This window comes from Callorhinchus milii, unplaced genomic scaffold (genome assembly GCF_018977255.1).
Source record: "Callorhinchus milii isolate IMCB2004 unplaced genomic scaffold, IMCB_Cmil_1.0 Scaffold1, whole genome shotgun sequence".
Taxonomy (NCBI): domain Eukaryota; kingdom Metazoa; phylum Chordata; class Chondrichthyes; order Chimaeriformes; family Callorhinchidae; genus Callorhinchus; species Callorhinchus milii.
Genome location: NW_024704742.1, coordinates 71,691,947 through 71,703,484, shown reverse-complemented (window position 1 = coordinate 71,703,484; position 11,538 = coordinate 71,691,947). Strand labels below are relative to the sequence as shown.

At 48.9% G+C, this 11,538-nt stretch overlaps 1 non-coding gene across 1 annotated transcript; it reads left to right on the top strand.

The window, feature by feature from the left end:
- Positions 1-9,044: 9,044 nt before the first annotated feature.
- On the top strand, positions 9,045-9,116 carry trnaa-cgc. Its single transcript has one exon. It is a non-coding gene; the product is annotated as a tRNA-Ala (tRNA).
- Positions 9,117-11,538: the final 2,422 nt, after the last annotated feature.

Here is an 11,538-nt window from a genome sequence, read left to right as displayed (position 1 = left end):
CTTTCTCACTCCATCTCCTCTCTCCTTTCATCCCTGTCCCCCTGCCCTGAACACCTGCTTATCATGGGCGATTTCAACCTTCATCTCAACTCCTCCTGCCCCACTTCCTCTGACCTCACTACACTACTCTCCACCCTAAATCTCGCCCTCCATATAAACTCCCCATCCCCAAGCCATGGCCATCCCCTGGACCTTGTTATCACCCATGGTTTAGATGTCTGTCCATCACAGACAAGGCCACCTCAGACCATTTCCTCATCTTCCTCTCCTCTCGCATTCCTCTCTCCTCCATCAAGTCCGCCACCATCTTTTTCCATCCATGGAAAAGGCATCCCCCCAAGACCCTCACATATGCCCTCTCATCCTCAGACCTCCTCTCCCTCTGGCCTTCCACCCACAGCGACCCTGTTGCAACTGTCAAGCGGCTCCATGATTGCCTCTCCTCCACCTTCAACTCCCTTGTCCCCCTGAAATCCAGGACCGTCTCCAAACCTACCGGCTCCCCCTGGTACAAGAGGCATCGCCGCTCCCTAAAATCACAAACCCAGTTGCTCGAGCGCTGATGTCAGAAAAACAGCCTCACGATTCACCACCAACAGTGGTTTGAGCACCTTCACACCTATCCCCCATCCCTCTCGCAAGCAAAAACTGCGTATTACTCAAAGATCATTCTGGAGGCCAAAAATAACTCCAAAATCCTATTCTCCACCACCCACCACCTCCTCCACGTATACCCTCAAGCACCATCACTCATCACATCAAACACCAAGTGTGAAAAAGGCATGGACCTCCTTATCTCTAAAATAGAAAACATCCACCTGGCAGCCTCATCCTTCTGCCCCATGTCCCCTACCACCCCCACCTATCGCATTCCATCTCCTTCACCCACCTGCCCCTCAGCTCCTACCCCCGGACCCCATCCTGCGTTCCTTTGCCCCCATCTCTTCTTCCTTCCTCTCATCCTCCATCACCCTAATGAAACCCATCGCCTGCTGCCTCAACCCCCTCCCCACCCAACCGCTAATCATCCAACTCCCCCACCTTTGCCCACTGCTGGCAGACACCATTAATCATTCCCTCTCCTCAGTAACAGTCCCACTCCCCCTGAAAACCGTTGTCATCAGCCCCCCTCCTTAAAAAACCTACCCTTGATCCCTCCAACCTTGGCCACTACCACCCTATCTCAAACCTGCCCTTCCTGGCCAAAGCTTTGGAATGTGTTGTTGCCAACCAACTTCACGCACACCTCTCCCTCCACTCCCTACTTGAACCCCTCTAGTCCAGTTTGCACCCTACTAATAGACTACCGAGACAGCGCTCGTGAAAGTCACAAATGATGTCCTCTCTATCTGTGCCAGGGCTCCCTCTGTCTCCTCATCCTACGTCTCCTCCACCAGCTGCGACCCCCAGTCCTATGATGTTCTGACAGTTTGTCTGACAGACATTAAGGCCTGGATGAGCATGAACTTCTTGCAGTTAAACGTTAACAAGATGAAAGCCATTCTCTTTGTCTTCTGTCCTGCAGTTCGGACCTCCTCAACCTACCCGATCTGTCCTTAAAACTTTCTGAACCGTGCGCAACTTAGGCATCGGGTTAGATCCCCAGTTATTCTTCCTCCCCCAAATCTGGTCTCCACCTCCACCACTTTGCCAGCTCTGAAAATACCTCACTCCACAAGCTGTTGAAACCCTTGTCCACGCATTCGTCACCTCTTGGCTGGACTCCTCTAACACCCTCCTCGCTGGTCTCCCCTCCTCCACTATTCACAAAATTCAACTTATCCAGAACTCCGCCGTCCCCATTCTCACCCGCACTAAACTCCACACCCCGATTACACCAGCTCTTGTCAAATTCCACTGGCTCCCGTCACAGAGCAGATCAACCTCAAAATCCTCACTCTAGTGTTTAAATCCCTCCATGCCTTGGCTCCCTCTCCATTCCTCCAACCTCCTCTCTCCTCCCAGCACTACCCACCATCTCCGCTCTACTGGCTCCGGCCTCCTCCTTGTTCATCGAATCCTCCCCTCCACCATCAGCCTTCATTCATTCAGCCACTACGCGCTGAACCTACGGAACTCTCTCCCTCAATCCCTTTGCCTTGCCCCCTCCTTCCCCATTTTCAAGTTGTGCCTTCCACTTCAATCTTGCCTATGGTCACTGTCTTCCTCCCCCCGGCTTGGAGGGCGCTATATAAATGCAAGTTGTTGTTGTTATTGGTGTTGAAAGGCACTATATAAAAGCTACTTGTTTTAAACACCCATCTCAAGACCCTCCCCTTTGACTGTGTTTTTGATCACCCTGCTTCCCCGCTGCCCTCCACCCTCCCCAATCCTGACCCCCAGCTCAGGTCCAAAACAACAACAACAACAGGATTACATTTGTATAGTGTCTTTCACGTTGGACAGTGTACAGCATTTCAGATCCAAGCTGGGGTCAGGGGGGAGAAGGGAGGGGAGGGGAAGGGGGGGTGACCGATGGCATGGTCAAAGAGGAGGGTTTTGAGGCAGGACTTGAGAAAGGCTAAGGAGGGGTCGAGACGGAGTGATTGGGGGATGGAGATCCAGAGGTTGGGAGCAGAGTGGCTGAAGGCTCTCCCGCCAATGGTGGGGCGGGTGGGTCGGGGAATGTGGAGCAGGCCAGAGCCGGCTGAGTGGAAGGAGTGGGCGGGTTGGTAGGGGGTTAGGAAGTCACAGACATAGGGTGGGGCGAGACCATTGAGGGCTTTGTAGGTGAGGACCAAGATTTTGAACTGGATCCTCTGAAAGATAAGGAGCCAATGGAGTCAGGCGAGAATGGGGGAGATGGGGTCACGAAGTTTGGTGCTGGAGAGGACACGGGCTGCAGAGTTCTGGATTATCTGCAGCCTGTGGAGGGAGGAGTTGGGAAGGCCGACAAGCAGGGCATTTGCATAGCCGAGCCTGGAGGTGATGAAGGCATGAACAAGAGTTTCAGCGGCCTGAGGGGTAAGGTAATGGTGGAGTCGGGCAATGTTGCGGAGGTGAGAGAAGGCAAAGTGGATCATGGCTTGGATTTGGGGAAGAAAAGACAGTTGAGGGTCGAACAAGACACCGAGGTTCCTGACTGGCGGTGAGTTGAAGTGTGCAACCATGGAGGTTGATGCTGCCGGAGCCTGAGGTGCTGAGGCGCTGGAGTGAGCCAATCAGGAGGGCCTCAGTCTTGTTCACATTCAACTGTAGGAAGTTTGCTCTCATCCAGGACTTGATGTCCGACAGGCAGTCTGTCAGGACAGCAGAGGTCCTGGAGTTGAGGGTGGAAGCAGAAAGATAGAGTTGGGTGTCATCCGCATACATGTGGAAGTTGACCCCATGTCTGCGGATGATGTCACCAAGGGGGGAGCATGTAGATATTAAAGAGGAGAGGGCCAAGGACAGAGCCCAGAGGGATGCCAGACGTGACAATGCGGGGGCTGGAGGAGAAACCGCTAGAGCTAACAAAGTGGAGACTGTGAGAGAGATAGGAATCGAACCAGGCAAGGGCAGGTCGCGAAGATTAAGTAAGGAGGAGAGGAAGTGTATGAGGATGGAGTTGACAGTGTCGAAGGCGGCACTGACTGTCCAGTGCCTTGGGACGTCCTCCCGACGTGAATGTAATTTTGTTGTTGTTGATGATTTGTTGTTGTTGACGCTCCAGTACAGTGATGGAGGATCACTGCACTTTTGGTGATACCGTCCTTTGAGTGAAATGTGTAAGGAGAACGTGGCAGTCAATTTTTCACAGAGCAATGTCCCACAAACAGCCATTAAGTGAATGAGTGATGTAACTGGGGATTGTCGGCCAACAACAAATTCTGAATGTTGTTGTTCTTGTTTTCCAACAGTAACACGGGATTTCTAAAGTTTCATCCGAAGGACACCGGGGAGTTTCATCCGAAGGACAGCACCTCCGACAAAGCAATGCTCCCCCAGCACTGCACTGGAGCATCATCAACAACAACAACAAATTGCATTAATATACAGTAGCAGCTATCACGTCGGTAAAGACAAACAGTACCAGACAGACTTGAGTTTGAGCGACTGAGTCAGACTGCCGTGAAGCAAAAGTTCTTTCTTCCAAACTCGGGACTCAAAGAGTTAACACTGCTCTTCACTCAGATCTATTCCTTCGTCTATAAGCTTGTGCTTTGCTGGCAACATGCGTGTGTGCGTGGGATTCTGAATGGAGTTAGATAATCATTCTTCACCTCGGGCAAGAATAAGATTTGAGAATTTCTTCTGGGTCCTAATGCTGTAAGATCTCTCCTCCACCAAGCTCAGCAGCAGCTTTCAATACTGAGGCTTTTTTTTGGTCAGCTGGTTATCTGACACATCATCATGCTTATGAGTATCCCAAACCAATCACCACCAACAACAACGTGCATTTATGCACTGCCCATCACATGGGGTAACATCTCTGAGAGCTGCGCATGGGATGGGGTCAGACGCAAAGCAAGGAAGGTGACAATAAGCACAGTTGAAGAGACAGGATTTTATTTGGACTTAAGGACAAAACAGGAGGGGATGAGATGGAGGTTAGTACACAGGAACTGAAGGTTCGGGCAACCATAGTGGCACGGAGAAGGTGGGACACGCTGCATGCCTGAGTTAGCTACGCGGAGGTTTGGGAGCTCAAAGTCCCGACATGGGTCTTGAACCTCCTGACTCGAGGGTCACGTCTGGTTACAGCCTATCTGCCCCCACTCACTGCCTCCATCCCGGAGCCCCTAAGGCTCACCCCTTCCCTCGCCTCCTTCAAGGTCCGTCTCATCAAGACATTCCTCTTTGACCGCATCACTGTCATCTTTGCCCAACCACATCTTGCTCACCTCGCTTCCAACCCTAGCTCGGGTGCTGTTGGAATCGAGAAGGGAGTTTCTCTGTCCTGGTTTCCTGGCCAACAATCCCCCAGATAAAATCAGTCACTCACTTCATGGTTTGCGGTACGTTGCTGTGTGCAAAATTGACTGGTTCGTTCATCCACAAAACACACAGTCACTGCACTTTACAGTCAATACTATGAGGTGTTTTGATGGTGGGATAAGGTGCAGTGTCAGATGCAAAGGGGCTTAAAGGAGAGGTTAGAAACCACTGTGTGTCCACGGGCGGGGGTGGCGAGGGGAGGGGGGCGTGGTGGGTGCACATGGGATTCTCTGTCACAAACCAGAGCAGAGGCCAAGTCCGTTGGTTTTGTATAAAAGGAGAATGGGACAGAGGCGGAAAGGGGAGTGTGTTTGTGTGTGCGGTCGTGCTCGTGTGTGCGTGTGTCTGTCTGACTGTGTGAATGTGTGGAGGAGCGAGCAGAGAGTGGGGTTAGACTGAGCTGTTCATGTGCAGAAAAACCACCATGACTAGGCGAAAAGACGTATACGTCCTGTAGCTCAGTGGCTAGAGCAGTCGCCTTGCAAGAGAGAGACCTGGGTTTGATTCCCGGCAGGGTGAAAGCTTGGGCAAATTTCCTTACTCCACACGCCTTCAAGAAAAACCCCCCAATAATACAATTGGTAACTTCATTCCACAACTGTTTGTGGGACACTGCTGTGTGCAATTGGCTGCTGCATTTCGCCCACAAAATAGACAGTCAATTCACTTTATAGTATATTCCGTGAAGCACTTTGAGACTCGAATACATAAAAAGCGCCATATCAAATGCAAGAATTATTATTATACGTGTGCAGTATTGTATGACCTGCTGAGTCAGGTGAGTGATGGGGTGGGGTGTTAGGGTTGGGGTGTTTCACTGAGAATGTTTGAGTCTGTCTCTTGGCTCGAGTGGCCAGACCACGAGCTTCCGATGAACTTGTGCTGCACTGTGGGTGTGTCCTCACTCCCCCAGGGAAATCACAGCTATTTCACGCTCTGCTGTCATCATTCACCAAATGTTTACACAACTTCACTGATTGCTTAACCCCTTCGCCTCCTCTTTTTCGTACACCTGTCCTGGGGCCACAAGGGGGTGGGGGGCAGGGGAGTGGAGAGGATGGGGAAGAACCACAGTCACCACACTCTAACACCAACTCTAAGATGTTCTCCACACTATCAACGGTGCACCAAACGCACTCCCACATCGGCAACAGTACGGGTTAAACAAAGAGTAAAGCTCTTCTGCACTGTCCGACCTCACTCCCAAGTCAGGTGCAGTGCATGCAGGTTGGTGTATGAGGCTGAAAATAGTTGAAATTCTGTGGTTTCCAGACAGAGCATGTGGGTGGAGATGATAATTGGAACGAAAGACACGACCGTTCCTGGAATGAAGCAAATCACCCGAGGTCATTCCTGCCTCGTGCCTCTTCCCTGTTTGTCTGACTCATTGTTTTGATTCATCCCACTCCCCACCTCTCCCTCCCTCCTACCTCTCTTCTTCCCTCACTTTGCTGAATATCTTTACTGCTCAGATACTTATAATAATCCTTACATCCTAAACAGGTTCCTAAATAATAATAATAATAATCCTTGCATTTGATATAATGCCTTCTCACATCGTTGAGACATCTCAAAGGGCTTCACAGGATAAACTGTAAAGTGGAGTGACTTTTTATTTTGTGTGCTGTAAAATATACTGTATATTTTTGGAAGGGATTATTACCCACTGTTCTTTATGTTGGGACCACATCTTGTGTGTTTTGTGGACAAAAAGCGGCAGTTGATTTTGCGCACAGCAACATCCTGCAAATAGTGACTGATTTCAACGTTTTGAGACAATATCCTGTGTGAAAGGTGCTGTATAACTGTATGTTGTTGTTTGTGGGGATGTCAGCCAGGACACTGGGAGATATATTTTGCAGATAGTACAAAAGTAGGCCATTTGGCCCAACAAGCCCGTGCCGATGTTTATATTCCTCATGAACCTCCCTCGCTTCCAATCTATAATAATAATAACCCTTGCATTTGATATATCATCTTATCATGTCAGTGAATTGTCTCAAAGCATTTCACAGAATATACTGTAAAGTGGATTGACTGTATTGTGTGGGCGAAACATGGCAGCCAAATACACACGGCAGTGTCCCATAAACAGTCATGGATTCAGTGACCAAATTATTAATTTGTTTTAGGGATTTTTACCCCCGGAAAGCGATCCACCAATCAACTAACAACCAGGTTCCTACTTACTGCTCAGTAAACAGGAATGTGAAGTAAAAAAAACTTGCCTAACATTTCTCCCCGCCAGGAATTAAACTTCCCTTTTCCCTCGAGCAAGCTCAAGGAACAGCACCTCATTTATCTGCTAGGGACCTTACAGCTCTCTGGCCTCAATATTGATTTCAACAATTTCAGACCATAACAGCTTTCCCCCTCTTCTGTGACCATTACCACATCGTCTGGGTCCCAGACATACCTTTTCTCTCTCTGGTCTGCCTATTTTGTTGCAATTTTTCCCCCCATTTGTTTTGAATTATTAACACCTCTATTTCCCTGCTTTGTCCTCCCGACGTGAAAGGCGCTCTATAAATGGAATCTTGTTGTTGTTGTTGTTGTTGTTGCAACCCCCACTCTGTTTTGCATCATTAACACCTCTTTAACCCATCATCCCCTGTCCTCTACCCCATTTTCTCCCTTGTCTTCCTTGCCACTGCCTCTCCCCTCTCTGTTAACCCTCAAAAGCCTCTCCTTCCCAACATGCCCCAGTTCTGACGAATCCATAGATGCTGCCTGACCTGCTGAGTGTTCCCAGCGACTTCTGTTTTTGTTCCCTTCTCCCTCTACCATTCCATTGGGGGAGTTTAAGGTCAGTCAGCCTTGGGTTTAATATCTCTTGTAAGAACGAGGTGTCTCCGACAATGTAACGCTCACAATCCCTTCCCACCCTGGTAAGGTGAGTGATTAATTAAGCCAGTGATTTGTTGGCACGAACTGATAGCGTGAAGGAACGAACATGTCTGTGAAGCATGTGGCAGTCGCTGAGCGCTGTAGGGGATATATACCAGGAAGGACCTGACAGCTATCAATCTGAACAATCTCCCTCCAATTAGCTCCAGGCCCTTGTTGTATCATTGCATCCCTCACCTGCTCTCGGGGCACAGGGCGGAACCAGTGGCATTCTGCCAATCAAGTACCAAGGCCTGACATTCCCCCCAGTCTTAACCCATCTTAAAACTAAGGATAGCAACAACAACAACAAGATTCCATTTATAAAACGCCTTTCACGTCAGGAGGACATCCCAAGGCGCTGCACAGTTAGGTCAGGACCCGAGCAGGGGGGAAATGGTCAGGGTGAGGGGAGGGAAGGGAGGGAGCGAGGAGGGGGAAGAGAGTCGAGAGGGGAGCTGAAGGCACGGTCAAAGAGAAACTGTATCATGGGGGAGCGAGCACCAGCACAGACACGATGGGGAGATAGCAGGGAATGGGTTAGAGTAGAGAGCTCCAGTGGGGGAAACAAGTGCCAGCACAGATACACTACACACCCCCATCTCGGATGCCAAGCCAGTATTGTGAAGAGTCTTGGGTCATCCTTGTGATGTGAAAGGTGTCGTTTAAATGTAAAGTTGCATCGTATTGCAAACAGGTAACAGGACATGTGGCTAATGGGACACATAGAATAAAGTGACATGTGACTAATCGTTGATGCGGATAAACGGACATGTGGATAAATGAGTAAAATCATGGAGAGTTGTTCTGTCTGAGAAGCCAGAGTGGTGGTCAGCAATTGTCCTCCCAACCAGCTCCACCAGCCTTGAGTTAGCAGCCTGTGTGCATGTGATCCCCCGGCTCAGCCACTAGATGGAGCACTAAAGCCATGACAAGTTGCCAACCTGCTGGACTCATTGGTCAGTGGAAGGGGCGCAGGTCAACGTTCAGGGTTTAATTCTCTGAGAAGTTCCCATTGCCAACCCAATCCAGAATGAGAAAATGGGGAATGTTTCTCCAGAGCAGGCAGCAAACGCTCTCAGGGATGAGTTCAACTTTACTTTCGCCTGCGAGCCAGAAGGTTGTAGGTTCAAGCCCCCAAGTCTAAGTCTCTGAGCTCACAGTCCAGGCTGACGCTCCACTGCAGTGCTGGGGAGAGCACTGCATTGTCAGAGGCAACTTACAGTGGATGAGATGTATGGAGTCCTGTAGCTCAGTGGTTAGAGCATTCGCCTCGCAAGCGAGAGACCTGGGTTCGATTCCCAGCAGGGTGAAACCTTAGGTAAGTTTCCTTATTCCACACGCCTGATAATAATCCCTCAAGAAAAAGAAAGAATAATAAATTGGTCACTTCAATCAACGATTGTTTGTGGGACATTGCAGTGTGCAATTGGCTGCCGCGTTTCGCCCACAAATATACAGTCAATTCACTTACAGTATATTCTGTGAGTCGCTTTAAGGCGTCTCGAAGATGTGAAAAACGCTATATCAAATGCAAGGATTATTATTATTTCTTAGATGTTACACCGATGTCCTGTATGTGCCTATTCAGGTCAATGCTAAAGATCCCACATTGTTATTGGAAAAGAGAAGGGAGTTTCTCTTTTTGGGGTGTCCTGGCCAACCAACCCCCCCAGATAAAATTGGTCATTTGCTTCATGGCTGTTGTGGGACATTTCAGTATCCAAATTGGCTGCCCATCACACCTCCACTGGAGCTCTCTACTCTAACTCTGTTCCCTGCTCTCTCCCCATCGTGTCTGTGCTGGTGCTCGCTCCCCCACTGGAGCTCTCTACTCTAATCTCATTCCCCTGCTTGTGTTGATGTACTGACACGCTCCATTGAATGATTGGCTGCCTGGCTTCCCAGCAATGGATTCCAAAACAAAACCATACCTGTCCACAATCCAGAAGTAATTTTAATACATATCCCGGGGGAGGGATTATTTTCCAATTAATTACAGTAAATGGAGCTCATATATTTGCAATGTGGAGTCCTGTGGTGTAGTGGTTAGAGCACTCGCCTCACAAGTGAGAGAACCCGGTTTTAATTCCTGGTTAGGGCAAAACCTTAGGCAAGTTTCCTTACTCCACACACCTCTGTCTACCTAGCAGTAAGTAGGAACCTGGTTGCTAGCCGATTGTCGGATTGTTTTTCCAGGGGTAATAATCCCTCACACAAAAAAACTAATAATTTGGTCACTCAATCCACGACTGTTTGAGGACACCGCGGAATTGGCTGTTGAGTTTCGTCCACGAAATATACAGTCAATTCACTTTGTGGTTGGAGCATTCGCCTCACAAGCGAGAGACCTGGGTTTGGTTCCCCCAAGGCGAAACCTTGGGCAAGTTCCCTTACTCCACATGCCTAACAATAATCCCACAAGGAAAAAAATAATAATTTTGCTATGACTGTTCGTGGGACACTGAGGTGCGCAATTGGCTGCCGCGTTTCGCCCACAAATATACACTCAATTCACTTTATAGTATATTCTGTGAAGCGCTTTGAGACGTCTAGAAGACGTGAAAAATGCTATATCAAATGCAAAGATTATTATTATTATTATAATTTGTGAAGCGCTTAAATGTATCGAAGATCTGATAAGACGCTTCACAGGATATATATTGTAAAGTGCCGTGACTGTGTATTTTGTAGGAAAAATGTGACAGCCAGTTGCACACAGTTTTGCCCCACAAACAATTGTGCCTTGAGTGACCAATTTTTTACTTGAAAGTTGCTGTTGTTACTGTTGTGACTGTGATTTGTGGGGTGAATGCAGCAGCCCAATTTTCACACAGTGACTTGCCACTGACAGCTGAGAAGTGAGTGACTGATTGTATCTGGAGTATTGTCAGCCAGGACACCGAGAGAGAGAAACTCCCTTCTCTTTTCCAAAAGCGCCATGGGATCTTTAACATCCACCTGAACAGGCACAGATGGGGTTTAACATCGCATCTCTCTGACGTTGCACTGGAGTATCAGCCTGCTGATGACAGCACAGCCCATCCTGGCTCACTGGCAGGCTTTGGAAGAGCAGACCAGTCACTGGGGGCAGGGAATCCTCCCACTTAGCTCCTGTTAACCCTGCAAACCAAAGCCCTAATGGGGTAACATGGTCTTAGTTGGATAAGCAGCAGGAAAGCTTGCCAGACAGTGCTCTCAATGACAAGCTATGCGCAATTGGCTGCCGCGTTTCGCCCACAAATATACGGTTAATTCACTTTACAGCATATTTTGTGAAGCGCTTTGAGATGTCTAGAAGATGTGAAAAGCGCTAAATCAAATGTAAAGATTATTATATTACTAAGCTATGTGGTTTCAGCTGGTTAGACTCCAGCAGTTACCCCAATGCACACTCTGGGGTCCCCAAGCCTTGGCTCTTGTCAACCTGCACCTAATACTCTCCGGAATTAGGTAAACAGGATGTGTCCCTCCAGGGAGAGAGCGCACATTCCATTCCAACAATTTACCTCTGGGCTTTCCATGTGTAGGTGGGATACATGGAAATCTCAGTTTGGTTAGGAGAGGTTTAAGCATGGTGGTGGGTTTCTTCATGTGTCAGAAACCCGGCTGATCAAAATAAAGGGTGTGAGCCTGGATTGTGAGCTCAGAGTGACTAATGTGGGGCTTGATCCTACAATCTGGAGGTGAGAATGTGAGCGGCTGAGCCAGTCCATCACAGTGAAGGTGCAGAGT